The 19,446-nt window shown below is 37.3% G+C and overlaps 1 pseudogene; it reads right to left on the bottom strand.

Moving 5' to 3' along the window:
* Window positions 1–6,605: 6,605 nt before the first annotated feature.
* On the bottom strand, window positions 6,606–7,618 carry LOC125938647 (annexin A2-like; annotated as a pseudogene).
* Window positions 7,619–19,446: the final 11,828 nt, after the last annotated feature.

Below are 19,446 nucleotides of genomic sequence, written 5' to 3'. Positions count from 1 at the left end.
TTCTTTATAGAAAAATTAGAAATATTATTGTAATTTGTGGTGCAGGGAGTTTTCTACTTTATAAAGCCTATATTTTTATGAATAGTGTATGGGTAATTCTAATTCTTTCATTGCAAATATATGCTTCAGAACTCAATAGCCATGCTGACTTAATGTCAAAATGTGTTGGTAAAACAATGTCATCATATCATAAAAGATAAAAAAAATTAAATTCTCAATCATCTAGCTCAAGACTTCCAGATGTTTTGTTGTGGAATCTGTAGTGTCATGGTAAAAATATGAAGATCATGGCTATGCTTTTAGCTAGAGGTAGGGGGGATAGCAGTCCTCAGCTGGGGAGACAATTTGAAAAACACGGGTCCAAAATGTGCAAGCTTTCAGTTAAAAGGAAAATGCTGCAATTGGGGCACCTGGGTATCTCAGTTGGTTAAGCATCCAACTCGATTTTGGCTCAGGTCATGATCTTGTGGTTCACGAGTTCGAACTCCATATTGAGCCCCATGTAGAGCTCCACACTACCAGTGTGGAGCCTGCTTGGATACTCTATCTCCCTTTCTCTCTGTGCCTCCCTGTCTCTATTTCTCTCTCTCTCTCAATAAATAAATAAACATTACAAAAGTAAAATAAAAGGAAAATGCTGCAAGGGTAAAGTAGTACTAGCAAAAGTTGCAATGTCTGGAAATTATTGCTGAGGTATATAGAATTCATTAGAAAGTTTTAAAATTTTCAGTAGCTTATCATATGAGGGAATTGTGATAGAGGAAGGAGATAAGTTTAAAAGAAAAGAATTTTAGGTGCAGACAGAGTTAATTCATCATAAGCCAGTATCACATTTACACAGTAATATTTGTGGAATATTTATAGAACCCTGAGTTCTGTTAGAGCTTCAGACTCCTCCCTGCACCCCTCCTCAAAAAAAAAAAAATTCAACAAGTGATTTAGTATCAGCGATCGGTTCCTTTACTTGAAATTGTTTCTCAGATTACTTGGCATGTTGGCTGTTGCTTGGCATAGCACAAGTTAGGTAAATTTGGATTTCAGCTCAGATGTCAAGGTGAAAAAATGCCCTATAGGGCATCAATGGCTTTTTAGAGGACAGGACAAGGACAGGGGATAGTGGTGCAGAGGAGCATCAGGATGAGAGAATGTAGACAGAAAAGTAACCTCAGCAAAGCACTTAGGATCAGACCAGAATAGGATTTGTATCTTGGATTCAAGAAATGTGCTTTGGGCTCTTCCCTCCTTGCTTCCTAATTGGTAAAACAAAATGGGGATAATAATTGTAGCAGCCTTATAGGGTTCTGTTGGGAAGAGAGAAGACACAACAGTGTGAGATATCCCCTCTCTTACTGCTGTTACCCAAATGGAAGGCAGAGAGACCGAAACAGGACCTGAGGGCTTTGGAGATAAGTTTTACTCACTGTGCAATTTTGTTTGGGTCTCACACCCAAAGGAGAAAATTGGGGAATTCTGTTTTCTAATATCAAATGCAGTGAGAAAGGATGCACAAGAATATGGAACTGATCTGGCAAAGTTGATGGTGGACAGTCCTCCAACTCAAAGATAATCAGGAAAAGACAAGACAAGATCAAGAGTCTGTTCAAAGGAGCAAGAAAAAACTAAGTGCTTTGGTGGAACTGAAGTGCTGCCACTAAGATACTTGTACATTCCTATTTTGGAGGACTAATGAGCAAAGCTTTAGATAGGAGTTCAGGATGTGATAAACTCAATAAACTGTGTGTAGGACATCAGACTCCTGCAAACCTTAGATGCAGGCTTCTGGGTGGCCTCTGTAGTAGTGTTTCCAGGTGTCTTTGGTACATAACCCAATGCCTGCTTCCTATGACTGCCCTTCAATAAAATCTCCACCTTAATAATTCATCATGGGTATGGTATATGTTTCTCTCAGAAAACATTTTATGTTACTTATATACTCTCATAATCCTACCCTGAGATCAAAGAAATATTTGCTAAGTCGCAGATAAGAAGTGTTATGGCACATTGCAATGCCACATTCTTCAGGGATTTGGTGTTAAGAGATGCCACAGTTCTTAATTTGTTCAGTTTAAGAAGTCTTACTTAGAAAGTGATTTAAATCAATCCTCATTTTTTCTCTGTTCCACTGAAAAGTCCCCAAAGACACAAAAGGTAAACCTGCTGTATGAAAAAATTGACTGTTCAGTGTAATTCTATTTTAATAAAAACTGTATAATGTTGAGCTAAAAAACATATTCAAGCTCACTTCCCCTGGGAAATGAGCTTGATAGTAAGAGCAAAGGATTACAGGAAATGTTTAGACTACTTTTGCAGCCAGCGGAGTCTACTGGAAGCTGGACACTGGTTTTCTGTCCTCTACATTGCTGTTAAGTCTGTGTTGTGAGAAATCATCACTTAGGAACAGTAGGAAGTTAGAGAATTGTCTAGCATCCATTTTTCAGTATGGCTACATTGCTCTCTTCTTTCTCATACACAAAAATTCTCTTGTAAAATGACAACAATTGAGGTCCATTGCAGATTTATATATATTTAATGCTATTCACCAAAACATTGTAAATAATGGCTTTACTGTAGGAATAAAACATTTTAAAATTTCATATGGTTAGTGTTATGTTTGGAAAACTACTAAGGATCTGTAACCCGTTTGCTACATTTTCTTTGGGAAATGGTCTACTTCAATGACATTTTCAGTGTGGGGGCTCTATGAAGGTGCTTGGGTAAATGCTCACAAGTGCCAGAGTTCTCTTCTTTGATTTTAGTATATGTGCTTAAGCAAGCACAAATTTCCTTGTTTTGAAAAATATCACATATGATGTAGATACAATGATTTTGTTTCTTGATACATAGTTCTTGAAGATACACAACAAAAATCACAATATGGTCAGTTAAATCATACTTGTGATAAGACAATTGAAAACTATATTACTATTTAGGAAAATTATTCTGCTTAAGAAGAGACCTGCAAAAAGCTGCCATGGGTGGGTAGGGGGAAGGGACTCACAGAGCCATTCTCTTTAGATAGTTGTCCTGAGAGAAATAAATTCTTAGGATCATCTGGGAAGTTGTGGCAGAAATGAGTCTACCACATACTTGTTCTGTTCAAAAACATAAAACTTGGATTCACTGAATATTTGCTTAAAAAATAGTCACTCTTCATAAAGTTAAATGCTTATAAAGGTATTTCCTTGTGAGCAAGGATTTTGTCTTGTGCTTTCTGGTAACCTCCCTTACATACTTATGTCTATACTTGTTATGTATGTATTACGTCCTTAGTGATTTAAGACTGTATGACACTTTTCACCATTACTCTTCTTAGCTCAGAGAGGTAAAAGTAGTGATTCTTTTCTTTCAAGGATATTTTTCCTTTAAATGTATCAACTTATTTATACTATTATGTATGTCATAACATTGATTCTTCTCATTGAAACATTGCTTATATTGCAAAAATTAAATGAGTCCCCTTAAAGAATCCTAGAAATAAGTATTGACTTACAAATGACTGTGCAGAACAAACCTCTAGATCAATGAAAGAAATCAAAATGTAAAACTCACAGATATCACACTGATTAGAATATACATTATATGAAAAATGAACTCCAGAGACTCCTTTGGTAGCACATACAAGGAGGTGCCTTGACAAAAGGAATGACCCAGTAGTTTCCAAAGGGATTTCACATAAATGAAAACTCTGAGATATAATTATTTTACTCAGAAAGAAAGGAGAATAACTTCCCTTTCTGCTCCCTAGTGTCATCATAGGTAATAATAAGAAGAGAGAAATGAATACATTAATATAAGCTTGTACATAAATACCCTGTTTCTTCATTCTCCATTCTCTTCCTCTCACTTCTTTTCTCTCTTAATTAAGGTTGTGTTCTGGGATTAGGGAAGGTATTGACCCTTTAAAAATAAGGTGGAAGTTTCAGAGCTTCATTATTCTTTATGTACTAGAAATTTCTTAGAAATTCTTATGACTCCTTTCCATAGTCTAACTATATGGATGTATCTCTAGATTGTTTGCTGTTTAGCCGTCAGGTGCCTTAGTAATCCTACAATGACTTACATGGATTGTGATATGACTGAGAAATACATTTTAGTGTAGTAATTTGTGGTTGTTCATTATAGAAGTTAACCTTTCCTTACTGATACATGTGCCTACTATGTGTGAGTCACTGATCTAGGACCTAGGGATAGAGCAGAGAAAAAATATGCCCCTCCTTTTATAAAACTTGCAGTCAGAAATAGAGTGGAAGGTAAAGAACAAACAAATATAAAACAGGCGCCAGATACAGTTAAGTGCTATAAATAATAAAAAAGCAGAGATAGAGGGGCACCTGGGTGGCTTAGTCCATTGAGCATCTGACTTCAGGTCAGGTGATGATCTCGCAGTTCATGAATTCAAGCCCTGTGTTGGGCTCTGTGCTGACAGCTCAGAGCCTGGAGCCTGCTTCAGATTCTGTGTCTCCCTCTCTCTCTGCCCCACCCCCACTCACCTCTGTCTCTTTCTGTCTCTCTCTCTCTGTCTCTCTCTCTCAAAATAAACATTAAAAAGCACAGTTAGAGAGTGATGTTGAGAAGCAATTTTATATTTGTGCAGAGAACTGAAGAAAGTAAAGAACCATGAATATATGTGGAAGGCAAGGGGGAGGATTCCAGCGAGAATATTAATGACAGATATGCTGGTTTGAGAGTGAGCCTAATGTGTTTGAGAAGCAGAAAAGATGTCATGTTACTGAGGGATCTTGCCCAAGAGGGAGAATAACTAGAGATAAAGCCAAAGAAGTGGTGATAGGGCCAGGTCCATTAGGGCCTTGTAGCCCATTAGAAGGACTTTAGATTTTACTCTGCTTTAAACTGGAAACGATTGGAAGGTCTTCAGGGGACCAATGGCATGATTTCCCTTAGGCTTTAGGGAAATCACTCTGGTTGCTTTGTGGAAAATAGAATAAAAGGAAACAACAGTGGAATTGAAAAGGTCCACTAGGAGACACATTGCCTTATGCTGGATTTACTCTCCACCATCTTCTACCTTATTCTATGCCTGTATGGCCTCTGTGGATCACATCAAAAGGTTCTATTGACATATGGCCAGCCAATGGGGAGCATGCGCAAAGAACTGAGGTAGAAAGGTAAGTTCAGGATATTTCTTCCTCATTCTTACTTCTCAAGAGTGACTGCCTCTAACTGGCTGAATTCCTAAATCAAGATCAAATTCCTATCAAACATCCCTCTCAGTCCTAGAACAGCCCCCTTCAATGACCTCTTCAGATTAAGGAGTGGGATTGAGTCCTGTGTTTACCATCTTGGGGGTAGTACTTTTTCCCCTTGTATTTCCTTACGTTCTTCCATCCTCTTGGTTAATGGTTTAGACTAGGCTTGTAGTGATGGACATATTGAGAAGTAATATTCAAGACATGTTTTGAAAGTATAGTTGGCAAAATATCTGATGGATTGGATGTGGTATGTGTGAAAAAGAGGAATGAAAAATTAGAAAATAGGACAAAAGTTCGTCTCTCAGACTGTCATTCTCATTACTGCAAAAGAAGGGAATTATGGCAGTTTTTAGCATTTAGTGAGGATTTAGTTAGCATTGTTGGGGAGGAAGACTTTCCTCTGCACTATGGTATTTCTAGCTAGCTCCACTTAGAATCAAATTGACATGAGACAGATTAACAGGAGAAAATCAAATTTAGTAGCATACATATGGGGGAATTCACACAGATATAAAATTCCAAAAGAAATGAGGCAACAGGAAACTTATATGAGCTAAGGACAGGGGTAGGATCTGAGGACATAAAGGGGAGGAGGCCATTAGCAGGAAGGTGAAAAGAGAGGTTTTAAAAAAACAAAGCTTGCCCTGTTATGCAAATAAGTTTCTTAGGTAAAGGGGAGTCTCTGTTAATAGCTCTATTCCTGGTACTGGCTCTCCTTACAAATGTAAATTTAGGCAGCGGAAGATCAGGAAGAGGGTTTTTCCTGCATCTGTTGGGTTTTGATTACTTTTAACTCAATATAGTGTTCATGCCAAAGTAGCCCATCCTGGGGCAGCCTGCCTTTGGTCCCTACATTGTTTGCTTGAAAGCAAACCCAGACAGATTTCACTGATTCCTTTATTTTTTCATAGCATGTAATTAACTCTTAACTGGCCAATCATAACTATTCTGGTCTAGTATTTTATTTAATGTGAACGTCAGAATATTAACACAATAACATTTTAAAATAAATGATTGTTATATACATCTTATATTTGTATGCATTTTATTATATATTATACCTATTATATGTATACATGCACATTTTACTTTTACTTTTTTATAAGGTAAAACTCAGTTTATTCATCTGTTTATGACACAGTACACAGGAGGCAAAGTGTTTCACATCATAGATTTCGCTTCCAGCTTGTTGGCATGTTCATTTCTTTGGCTAAAAGGAAAGACTAGGTATGAGAGGCAGGCAGTGCTCCATCAACTGAAAGAAGGATGGAGCGGGGGAAATGTCAATGTCATCCTCACAGTCCCACAAAGGGACTGTTAGTCACAAGCTATTTTGTAGAACTGTTTTTTCGAAATGAAGGAGCACCACCCTGGACCCTCACACCTTCGTGGGCCTTAGTCATCCCCACCACACAGGTACAGCAGGTGCTTTCTGGTAGTCACTCTTCGTGTCTTGTTGGATGCAGCAGTACAGGGGCTAGCCATGCTTTCTCTTGAATTGAGACCTAATTTTCAACATGTCCACATCACTGTGAAAGACCATGATTCTAATAATCAGGACTTTCTTGTGAGTCCCCTTGCCCTTCATGGAGTCATACAGCCAGTCAGCAAAATACAGGGGCTTGTTCTGAATGTACTGGACCAGGTTCTGGAAAGCATTTCCCAGGTATCCTTGGACATCCTTCTTGATGCTCTCCAGCATGTCATAAGGGCTGCCGCTCTTGTACCTGTCAAATCCTTTCTGGAAGTGACGTTCCTGTTGGTCATGATGCTGATGCACTTGGGCACATGAGTTCCTTTCCTCTTCACTCCAGCATCATAGAGATCTGAACATCTTGGCCAAAGAGTTCATAATCAATGACAGAGCCATCCTCTGCTTTTCTACCTTTTGTGAGGACAACCATCCAATTGTGGAAGTTGCCAGATGTGTCAGAAATTATGTGGTCTCTAGATGAATCTTGTACATTTCCTTGTAGACTTTTAATTTCCTGAAGCTCCTGGTTGGTCCTCAAGCAGATGATCTCAATGAGGGAGCCTTCATCAGTCCCCAGCCCCTTCATGGAGGCATTCAGCTAAGAAACATCATACTGAGCAGGTGTTTTAAATAGACCCAAAAAATCACAGTCTCCAGGTGGCTGAACAAGGCTGACTTCAGTGCTGATGCAAGTTCCTTTTTGATCCTTCTCTTGTGGGCAAAGGCAATATCCTCCCTCCATTCACCGCCGAGGTTTGTCAAAATCTTGACAATGGTGGCCTCACCCACACTTTTGGTCTTGATGGCCATTTCAATGTTCAGAGCTCAGCATCAAAATTGGTGTATGCTTTGACCGACTCGTATGCACTTGGGGCATGGAGTGATCACCCTCCAGACTGAGCTCACAGAGAATTTTGTGAACGGTAGACATCGTGAAAGAAGTTGGGTTGGGCACATAGAGCTGTCAGTGTCCCCAGTTGTGGAGCCACATGCACATTTTTCTTTTATATGCATATTATATGCATAAAATAACATAGCACAAAAATGTGTATTTAGTATATTTTATATCATATACATATAGAATATTTATATACTATTTACATATACAAATGTACACACACACATATAGAAATGCAGAACAAATAGAAGGTCACACAAAAAATATGCTATTCAGCAATGAGAAAAAATGTAGTATTTCTATATGCAACAACATGAATGTGCCTCCACATTATCGATGCTGGGTATACAGAATACATGTTGCATGATCCCATTTAAATAAAATTCAAAGTTGACAAAACTAATCTGACTTCTGTCACCACCCACTGATGAATGTTGTTCCTTTGTATGATTAAAATACAACTTATTTGGGGGCGCCTGGGTGGCTCAGTTGGTTAAGCATCTGACTTCTGCTCAGGTCATGATCTCACGGTTTGTGGGTTCAAGCCCCACATCAGGTTCTGTGCTGACAGCTTTCTCAGAACCTGGAGCCTGTTGCGGATTCTGTGTCTCCTTCTCTCTCTGCCCCTCCCCCGCTCACGCTCTGTCTCAAAAATAAATAAATGTAAAAAAAAAATTTAAAAAAATACAACTTATTTGTCCATACTATTATTGATTAATGTTTGGGCTTTTCCAGTTTGGGTTATTACAGAAAAAGCTTGTATGAATGTGCTTTTGCATTTCTTATGGTGATGATGTAAGCCAATTAACTTTCCTCAATGATTGAGCCAATTTACCCATCTATCAACAGTGCCTGAGAGTTCCAGGTGTTCCAATTCCTTGCCAATACCTTTGGAGGTCTTTCTCATTGTAGACAGCCTGGGGGATGTGTATGATATTTCACTGTGATTTTAATTTGCATTTCACTGATGACCAATGACTGAGAATGTATAATATGTATACTGGCTATATTAACAATTTGGTTAAACTGTTTGTGAAGTGTCAGTTGAAGGCTTTGCCTTGCACATCTGTGGCTTAGAGGAGAGTAAAGGACCCTCAGAACATTTGTATGGAAAACTTTGGGATTTCTTCTCAATGAATCCTTCTTCTGCATTTCTCTATCCCCCCAAGTCCACCTACTTCAGCTTCCCCAAATCAGATTTCTTTTTCTTCTACCCAGTGATACCACCATTCTACATGGACTATATTTTCCTGGGCCATATTTGGAAAGTCCTCTCTCAGGGAGAAATCCTGAGTTAATATGAGCTAATATTATGTGCTTTCCACATTATAAAATTCTTTTTTTTTTTTTTAAGTTTATTTATTTTTGAGACAGAGAGAGACAGAGCATGAACAGGGGAGGGTCAGAGAGAGAGGGAGACACAGAATTGGAAGCAGGCTCCAGGCTCTGAGCCATCAGCCCAGAGCCCCACGCGGGGCTCGAACTCACGGACCGCGAGATCGTGACATGAGCCGAAGTCAGACGCTTAACCGACTGAGCCACCCAGGCGCCCCCATTATAAAATTCTTAAACCCGTGTTGGTTTCCCTCCAGTACCTTAAATAATTATATATTTGTGTACAGATGTAATGGTAGTTTATGGTAGAAGGATGAGCCTGATATCAGTTACTCCATGGTGGCTGTAACCGGTGTCCTCAAGAAATTTTTATTATTCTATTTATTCTGATTTTACTTTTTTTAAGTTGGATGTTCTTTGGTTATTTTCTCAGGTTATCCTAGAGATTATAACATTCATCCTTAATTTTTACCATTGAATATGAATTAGTATTTTTCCATTTTATGATAATGCTTGAGCCTTTGAACTTTAACTGCTTTTATGCCCCTCTCATCTTTATGTTATTATTGCCCTGCATTTTAATTCTACATATATATTTGATTATATGCAGTTTATCCTTGGTCTGTAAAAAGTAAATGATCTTTTATTACTTATCCACATATTTACACTTTCTAGTATGCTTTCCTTTTTTCCTGCAAGTCTACTTTTTGATTTAAGATTATTTTCTTTTTACTGAAAAAAATTCATTTTGATGTTTCTTTAATTTTTTTCATATTTTGATTGCCTTATTTTTTAGAGGATAGTTTCACGAGGTGTAGCCTTTTAGGTTGTCAGTGATCTTTCAGCATGTTGAAGGTGTCATTCTGTTGTCTACTGGCTTCCATTTCTTCTGTTACCATCAGCCTTGTTTTTGATCTGGTTTGTTGTTATCTGGTGACTTATAAAACTTTATCTTTTAAAAACTTTTAAGTTTTTGCTATAATGTGTCTGAGTAGGATTTTCTTTTTATTTGTCCTGCTTAGGGTTCCTAACTCTTCTTGAACCGCTGGCCTAACTTCAAGGAAGTTTAGCAACATATCAGACAACTTCTGTCCATTTTGAAGAAATCTGATCCCCTGTCTCTTCAAAGCTTCTACTCTGAAACTCTTTCTCCCTCACTTCTAAAACTCCAACTACATGTATGACCTTTTCCTAAAGATCTTTTCACCATTTTCCATATATCCTTTATTTTCTTTTATATATTTTCTATTGTTTTACTTTCTATGTATCAGTCAGAATATTTTCTACCTTCAAGTTCACCAATTCTTTTCTTCAGCTGTGTCTTATCAGCTGTGATAAATACACGCATTGGTTTTTAAAATCCTGTCCATTTATTTTTAAGTTTTTATTTTTAAGTTTCTAGACTTTCTAATTTATTGTGCTTTATGTATTCCAGGGGTGTGGTGAATTATTTCAGCTTATTATGTCATTTGCTTTAACATATTAACCACAGTTATCTCAAAGTCTGTGTCTATAACTTCAGTAGCTACAATATTTGAATTTATTTCTGTTTCCATTGTCTGGCTTTTCCCTTTGTCCTGTTCTTTGGCAGTGCCAGTAACTTTTTTAGATTGAATGTTGGATGTTGTGCATTGAAAATGTCCTGGTTGCCTCCGAACCTTCTGAGTGACTTCAAGGAACTTTGGTGATCTCCCTTAATCAGATTTTTCACTTCTAACTTTGCAAATATAAATGTCAGAAAGCCTTTTTGTACATTAATGCCTTTCCACTATATGTTGTTTTACATGTACATATTAATACATTATAATTCTAAATTAACTATTTCTGAGCTGGGCAACACAAGTGTTTTTTTTCCTTTTATTAAAAACTGCTTCTATTAAATGTAATTTATCATTCTCTTTATGAAGCTTAATTGTAGCCCAAATCAAAGCCCTAAACAAACAAAAATTGAAACTTAGGAAGCAGGGACTAATACTTCACTTATAATTCATAGGCTTCACAAACTTAACAGTTTATACTTCAGACCTCTTTTTCCCATTCCTTTTCTTTATAAGATTCTTTTACTGACCCAGGGCCATCATATACAGATACAAAGAAAATTAATGGTGTCTTTTTACCTTTTATGTTCTTCAAAATCTTATAACATTATGAGTTTGGGCTCTATTGTATGTCTACTGTATTCAATGAATCAGAAAATTAGACTTTCTCTTTTTGGCTAATGCCAGTCTTATGCTTGTCAGAAGAGAACATATTTTTTAAAAGCCAGATTTCCCACAAAAAATGGGTAGATTGTCTTCAGTTGACAAATGCAACCTGTTAACATGTATGCTAGAGGAAATTGTGTAAGAAGCTGTTATGTTGGGGATGATGGGTTGTCAGCCTGCTTGGAATATTTTTTTTAAAAAGGATATTTGATAAGTTTTCAAATTAATATAAACACTGTATGTCTAACCCTCAAATAGTGTTTGCCAAAAATGCTTTGCAGGAGGACTTGACATCAAAAAGTACATCTAAAGAACAGGAGACCAGAAGGACGTGTGCAAGGTAAGCAGGCCATCTCAGATGTACAGATTCAGGATGTAATTATTTCCATTCAGAACATTGCAGGGAATCCTGTTCTGTTTTAATTCTCCCCATCTTGACTGGTGCAGATCTAGTGCCAAAATCCTAATAAAGAATTTGCAGCAAAATAGTCCTTCAGAACTGATTTTCTCCCTGCTGCATTGAATTTCAATTATCTATCCACCACTCTAGAAGTGTGATTTTCCAACTAACATTTCACTGAGAATGCCAGGGGACTCCAGGGGAGAGAGAAGGATGGAGAGCCATCTTGATCCTTTATCACTTAAAAAAATACACAGACAAAGAAAGATGAAAGCAGTTCAACACCTATAATCCCTTAAGAAGAAGACTGAGGACCCGGCTGTCAACTTAAATACCACCTGAGAGCACACAAAATAAATGAAAGGATGTAGGTCCTTCTGTGAAAGTCAGTGTCCCTGGAATTCAAAAGATACATCAGACATGCTGTCCTTGAAGCATGACACAAAGAATGGCATTGAGAAAGGCCAGCTCACAAGACAGCAGAGATAAGTTTTGAGACCCTGGGGCATCAAAGCAAATTCAAAATATCTGAATTTCCAGAATTATTGACTGTGAAGTTTTTAAGGCTCCTTCTGTCTGCAGTGCCCTTTTCTGCTCTTTCTTTGAGAAAAAAAGTAAATAGTGCAAGCCCTACAGGATCTCTCTTAGCACATTGCTGAGCACATTAAGATCATGAAATGTGATGTTAGACAGGCCTAGGTTCAAATCCCAGCTCTGCTACTTGCTAGCTCAATGAACTGGGTCAATATGTTCAACCATCATGAATCTCAATATCTTTATTGGTAAGTTCCTACCTTACAGGCATATTTAATCTATTGACAATGGAACTAAATCTTGTGGGTAAATTTATAGACATTTTAAAGAGATATTTGAAAAATCAACTTTGTGCTTTGGAGGTTGAGATTATAAAATATAGGCTGGCCACAACTGAGCAATCTTTCAGACTGTGCCTTGGTTAGTAACCTTCATTTCATTCCATTCCCATGGGTATAGGGTGGAAGGCAGCAGATTTGAAGTGGTCTGTATAACAAGATACTAGTGTGAACACTGTAAAAGCAGAACTATCCTATGCATTCTTTGATACATAATTATCACAAAGAGTCATTGGCACCTGCTACATTTAGGGCAATGGGTTGGGTGCTGGGAATTCAACCCTCCTCAGGGTCAGCCAAGAGCTAGACATCTAATTAGCACTGAATTACAACCATACCTCATCCCCACACATATACACAAGAATTGCTATTACTAAATCATATTTAGTCATGATAGTATCTGCTTTTATCGACAGTGTTATAAGAAAGATCCAGAAGAAATTTGTTAAAGTGCGAAAATGCTGTTTACTAAATCGGAAAATCTTCTCCTTAAAAAGCCCCCAGCATAAAATTCTGCATGACTCTCGTTTAAAGAATAGTTGTAATTGTCTTAAGTAATTGGGTTGTTTCTATCCAGTGGATATTGCGACTCTTAAGTGACAATGATTCCTTGTTTGCAATTGGTTTCTGGAAAATAAAACACTAAACAATGGCCCAATCATGGTAAAAATGAAAGTCACAATATACTATTCATGTTAACGTCTTATAATTTAGGTATTTTTGAAAATCTTCCAAAACATTTTCTGAAACAAAAGGTATAAATATTACCTAATAAACTGATCCTGAACCATTTTCAAAAAATTGCCTGGGAGTGGGGCGCCTGGGTGGCGCAGTCGGTTAAGCGTCCGACTTCAGCCAGGTCACGATCTCGCGGTCTGTGAGTTCGAGCCCCGCGTCAGGCTCTGGGCTGATGGCTCGGAGCCTGGAGCCTGTTTCCGATTCTGTGTCTCCCTCTCTCTCTGCCCCTCCCCCGTTCATACTCTGTCTCTCTCTGTCCCAAAAATAAATAAAAAACGTTGAAAAAAAAAATTAAAAAAAAATTAAAAAAAAAAAAAATTGCCTGGGAGAGAGGATGGCTGCACTATAACTGAGCTAAATGAAGTGGTATCTGCAAATGAGAGTCAAACCGAAGAAAGCATTTTGTGTCCTATCACATTCTTCTGCTTTTTCTTATACCTCAGTTCTGCACCAACATTGCTTTGCAGAGAAAAGTAGAAGAAAGAGGGAAAATGTGCTGTTGGCCACAGAGTAATTCTGGAAAACTTGTCCACATTAGGCTTTCAGATGGCAACTCTGGAAATGCATGCCATTTCTTGAGTACATGCTAGGGAAGAATCAGTGGGTAAGACAACAGAGAGCCTAATCACGTGCCACAAGGCACAGGTTCAAATTCCCTTCCAGCTGTAGCACTGTGCCCTAGCCTGAATTGTGTTTGTACATGATAAAGTCAAATTATTTAGCAAAAAACAATCAGAGGAATAAGCTCTAACAGCACTTTCAAATTGTGTTGTTGTTGGAAAACAGCTACATGCCAAAGAATGAAACTGGACCACTTTCTTACACCATACACAAAAATAACTCAAAATGGATGAACAACCTAAATGTGAGACCTGAAACCATAAAAATCCTCGAGGAGAACACAGGCAGTAACCTCTTTGGCATCAGCTGTAGCAACATCTTTCTAGACGTGTCTCCTGGGACAGGGAAACAAAAGCAAAAATAAACTATTGGGACTACGTCAAAATAAAAAGCTTCTGCACAGCAAAGGAAGTATTCATCAAAACTAAAAGGCAGCCGACAGAATGGGAGAAGATACTTGCAAATATCATTTGCAAAAGACATATCCGATAAAGAGTTAGTATCCAAAATGTATCAAGAATTTATACAACTCAGGCACCTGAGTGGCTTAGTCAGTTAAGCGTCCAACTCTTGATTTTGGCTCAGGTTATGATTTCAGGGTTCTTGAGATTGAGCCTCCTTGGGATTCTTTATCTCTCCCTCTGCCCCTCCTCCACTATCTCTATCTCACAAAATGAATAAGTAAACATTTAAAAAAAGGAACTCCTATAACTCAACACCAAAAAACAAAAAAAGCCAAAACAAAACAAATAATCCAGTTAAAAGATAGAAGACATGAACAGATATTTCTCCATAGACATCCAGATGGCCAACAGAAACATGAAAAGATGTTCAACATCACTTATCATCAGGGAAATGCAAATCAAAAGCATAATATCACTTCACACCTGTCAGAATGTCTAAAATCAAAAACACAAGAAACAACAACTATGGTGGGAGTGTGAAGAAAAAGAAATCCTCTGCACTGTTGGTGGGAATGCAAACTGGTGCAGCCACTCTGGAAAACAATGTGGAGGTTCCTGAAAAAAATTCAAAATAGAACTTCCTTATGACCTAGTAATCACACTACTGGGTATTTACCCAAAGAGTATGAAAACATTAATTCAAAAGGATATATACCATCCTATGTTTATTGCAACATTACTTACAATAACCAAATTATGGAAGCAGCCCAAGTGTGCATTAAAGAAATGCATGTTTAAGAAGTGTGTATTTAAGAAATAAAACAAATATAGGAAAACAAAGAAACAAACCAAAATAGATTATTAACTATAGAGAACAAGCTGAAAGTTACCAGATGGTGGGGGGATGGATGGGATGGTGGGGGGTTGGGGACCAAATAGGTGAAGGGGATTAAGAGCATACTTATCTTGATGAGCACTGAGTAATGTATGGAATTGTTGAATCACTGTATTGTACACCTAAAACTAATATAACACTGTATTTAACTACATTGGAATTAAAATTGTAAAAGAAACGATGTTTCTGAGATATATAGTTTATAGCTTATTACCTGAGCTGTTAGAGGGTAATTTTTAAATTAAAAAAAATTATGATCAAATATTTAAAATATTTTTGGCTGATCAAAGGATTTTTAAAAATGTATTTGTTTTGATGCATAATGTCTCTTAATAGACTTTGTAAATACTGAGGCGGCAATGTAATAGAGTAAGTCATTTTCCCAAATTATTTGCCCACAGAATACTTTTTCCTAAGAGCAAGACACCTCACAAGAGTCCAGGGTTCTATGGAATACAGTTTTGAGAATAATGGTTTCTGGTAAGAATAGGAAGGTACTTTGAAGTTTCAGTGAACTACAGAAAATGCATCATTTCTAATAAGAAATTTAAAATGCAATAACTTAAAAAAAATTAAAAGTATTACACGATAAGGTTTGACTAAATATTTTATGACAAACCCTACTTCATCCTAAATGTAAAAGTTATTCTCAAAGAATTTTTTGTATCCCTAGCAAAATAATTGGTACCACTTTAATATGACCAACTCCTAGAAATATATGCAGACCTGTACACACACACGTACACGCACTCTCTCTCTCTCACACACACACACACACACACACACACACACACACACACAAAGTGTGTCAGCATTTACACATATACGGAATACTTTAAAAAGATATACAAGAAAACCTGATAAGACTCAGACTGAAGGGATAATAATTAATCATAATTAAATAGCTTAAATAAAGTAATTCCATTTGTAATAAAATTTAAATCAAGGGACAATGTTACAATTAAATAACTTAAAGTTATTCCATTTATAATAAAATTTAAATTCATACAAAAGTCAAAAGGATTATGCAAATGATGGGTAGTTTTGAAAATACAAAATATATGGCACAAAAAATAGACACTCAGATCAATGGAACGGAAAGGAGAACCCAGAAATGGACCCACAAACGTATGGCCACCTAATCGTTGACAAAGTAGGAGAGAGTATCCAATGGAATAAAGACAGTCTCTTCAGCAAATGGTGCTGAGAAAACTGGATAGTGACATGCAGAAGAATGAACCTGGACCACTTTCTTACACCATACACAAAAATAAACTAAAAATGGATGAAAGACCTCAATGTAAGACAGGAAGCCATCAAAATCCTCGAGGAGAAAGCAGGCAAAAACCTCTTTGATCTTGGCCGCAGCAACTTCTTACTCAACACGTCTCTGGAGGGAAGGGAAACAAAAGCAAAAATGAACTACTGGGACCTCGTCAAAATAAAAAGCTTTTGCACAGCAAAGGAAACAATCAACAAAACTAAAAGGCAACCAACAGAATGGGAGAAGATATTTGCAAAAGACATATCAGATAAAGGGTCAGTATCCAAAATCTATATGATATCCTGCAAAGTCAACACCCAAAAAACAAATAATCCGGTGAAGAAATGGGTAAAAGACATGAATAGACACTACTCCAAAGAAGACATCCAGATGGCCAACTGACACATGAAAAAATGTTCAACATCACTCATCATCAGGGAAATACAAATCAAAACCACAATGAGATACCACCTCATACCTGTCAGAATAGCTAACATTAACAACACAGGCAACAACAGATGTTGGCAAGAACGTGGAGAGAGAGGATCTCTTTTGCCCTGCTGGTGGGAATGCAAACTAGTGCAGCCACTCTGGAAAAAATAGTATGGAGGTTCCTCAAAAAATTGAAAATAGAACTACCCTCCGACCCAACAATTGCACTACTAGGTATTTATCCAAGGGATACAGGTATGCTGTTTTGAAGGGGCACATGCACCCCCATGTTTATAGCAGCACTATCAACAATAGCCAAAGTATGAAAAGAGCCCAAATGTCCATTAATGGATGAATGGATAAAGAAGATGTGGTGTATACACACACACACACACACACACACACACACACACACAATGGAGTATTACTCAGCAATCAAAAAGAATGAAATCTTGCCATTTGCAACTACGTGGATGGAACTAGAGGGTATTATGCTAAGCAAAATTAGTCAGAGAAAGACAAATGTCATATGACTTCACTCATATGAGGACTTTAAGATAGAAAACAGAGGAACATAAGGGAAGGGAAGCAAAAAGAATATAAAAACAGGGAGGGGACAAAATATAAGAGACTCTTAAATATGGAGGGTTACTAGAAGGGTTGTGGGAAGGGACAGTGGTCTAAATACGTAAGGGACATTAAGGAATCTACTCCTGATATCATTGTTGCATGATATGCTAACTTGGATGTAAATTAAAAAAATAAAAAAAACAAAGAAAATCCCAAAGAAAGAAAATACAAAATATATGCAAAACTTTTTTTAATGTTTAATTTAATTTTCCCTATACTCAAGAGCCCACATGACAGTTATTTTTAAATAATGAACATTACAAAATCCTGGGGAAAGACTTCTGATTCTAGATGTCAAATTAAATTCATCCATTTACCTCCTTTTCCTCCCAAAGCTACCGTAAAATAATCATAAATTAATAAAAAAAAAAAGTTACACATGCCAACAGCAATGAAGAAAATAGAAAGGGAATAGCAGCAGAAGCAGAGTCTAATAAATGTCTGGTAGATATTTTGTGATAAGCAGAATTATGGCCCACAGTAATGTGCATACCTTAATCCCCAGGACCTAAGGATATCCTTACATGGCAAAAGGTAGTTTGCTGATATTGAAGTTATAGATCTGGAGATGGCACGACTACTGTGGACTATCCAGGTGGTCCCAATTAAATCACATAAGTTCTTAAAAGCAAAGGACCATCATGGCTTTAGATACATACAGAGGATGAAGGGGTGAAGAGACAGAGGAACAAGATAGAGAGAGAGATGTAACATTGTTGGCTTTGAAGCTGTAGGAAGGGGGTCATGAGCCAACACATGTAAACAATCTCTAAAAGCTGGAAAAAAACAAGGAAATAAATTCTCTTCCAGAAAAGAAGGAGCCCTCCTAACACCTTGATTTTAGTCTTCTGAGACATGTGTTGGACTTCTGATAACCCAGGACTGTAAGATAATAAATCTGTATAATTTTAAGCTATAGTGTTTGGGTAATTTGTTACAACAGCAATAAAAAATGAATATACAACTCCTGGAGGGATACTGATTGATGTAGCAGGACAAAGTTATAACCAGCATTTGCCAACATGGGACAATGGTGAAAGAGGAAAAAAAAAGGAGAAAGGATTAAGTTTTGGAGATCAATAACATGTCCCATATCCAATTACATGAAGTTCCAAAAAAGAGGATAGACGAAACAAAAGACAGAAATTATCAAGGGAATCATGTAAGAGGAGTTCCCAAGATTGAAAGAGGCTGCAACTCTTCAGATTAAAAGTGTCCACCAACTGCCTAACACAATGAATGAGTGAATGGGAGACCTACCACCAGACACATTACTGGGAAGTGTCTGAAAATTTCAGAAGTAAGAAATGATGCTAAATTGGTGCAGCCACTCTGGAAAGCAGTGTGGAGGTTCCTCAGAAAATTAAAAATAGACCTACCCTATGACCCAGCAATAGCACTGCTAGGAATTTACCCAAGGGATACAGGAGTACTGATGCATAGGGGCACTTGTACCCCAATGTTTATAGCAGCACTCTCAACAATAGCCAAATTATGGAAAGAGCCTAAATGTCCATCAACTGATGAATGGATAAAGAAATTGTGGTTTATATACACAATGGAGTACTACATGGCAATGAGAAAGAACGAAATATGGCCCTTTGTAGCAACGTGGATGGAACCGGAGAGTGTGATGCTAAGTGAAATAAGCCATACAGAGAAAGATAGATACCATATGGTTTCACTCTTATGTGGATCCTGAGAAACTTAACAGAAACCCTTGGGGGAGGGGAAGGAAAAAAAAAAAAAAGAGATTAGAGTGGGAGAGAGCCAAAGCATAAGAGACTCTTAAAAACTGAGAACAAACTGAGGGTTGATGGGGGGTGGGAGAGAGGGGAGGGAGGGTGATGGGTATTGAGGAGGGCACCTTTTGGGATGAGCACTGGGTGTTGTATGGAAACCAATTTGACAATAAATTTCATATATTGAAAAAAAAAAAGAAATGCTAAACACCTTGGAAAAGAAAATAAATGATTTTTAGAAAGTAGAGAAAACAAAGTTGTCAAGGAAAAGCAAAACCCCATATGGACAACAGAGAAATATAGAGTTTTGAGGAAAATTATTTTCCT

Source organism: Panthera uncia (genome assembly GCF_023721935.1).
Source record: "Panthera uncia isolate 11264 chromosome B2 unlocalized genomic scaffold, Puncia_PCG_1.0 HiC_scaffold_24, whole genome shotgun sequence".
Classification (NCBI taxonomy): Eukaryota; Metazoa; Chordata; class Mammalia; order Carnivora; family Felidae; genus Panthera; species Panthera uncia.
Note: the sequence above shows the minus strand (reverse complement) of the source record. Positions and strands in the feature narration are given on the sequence as shown.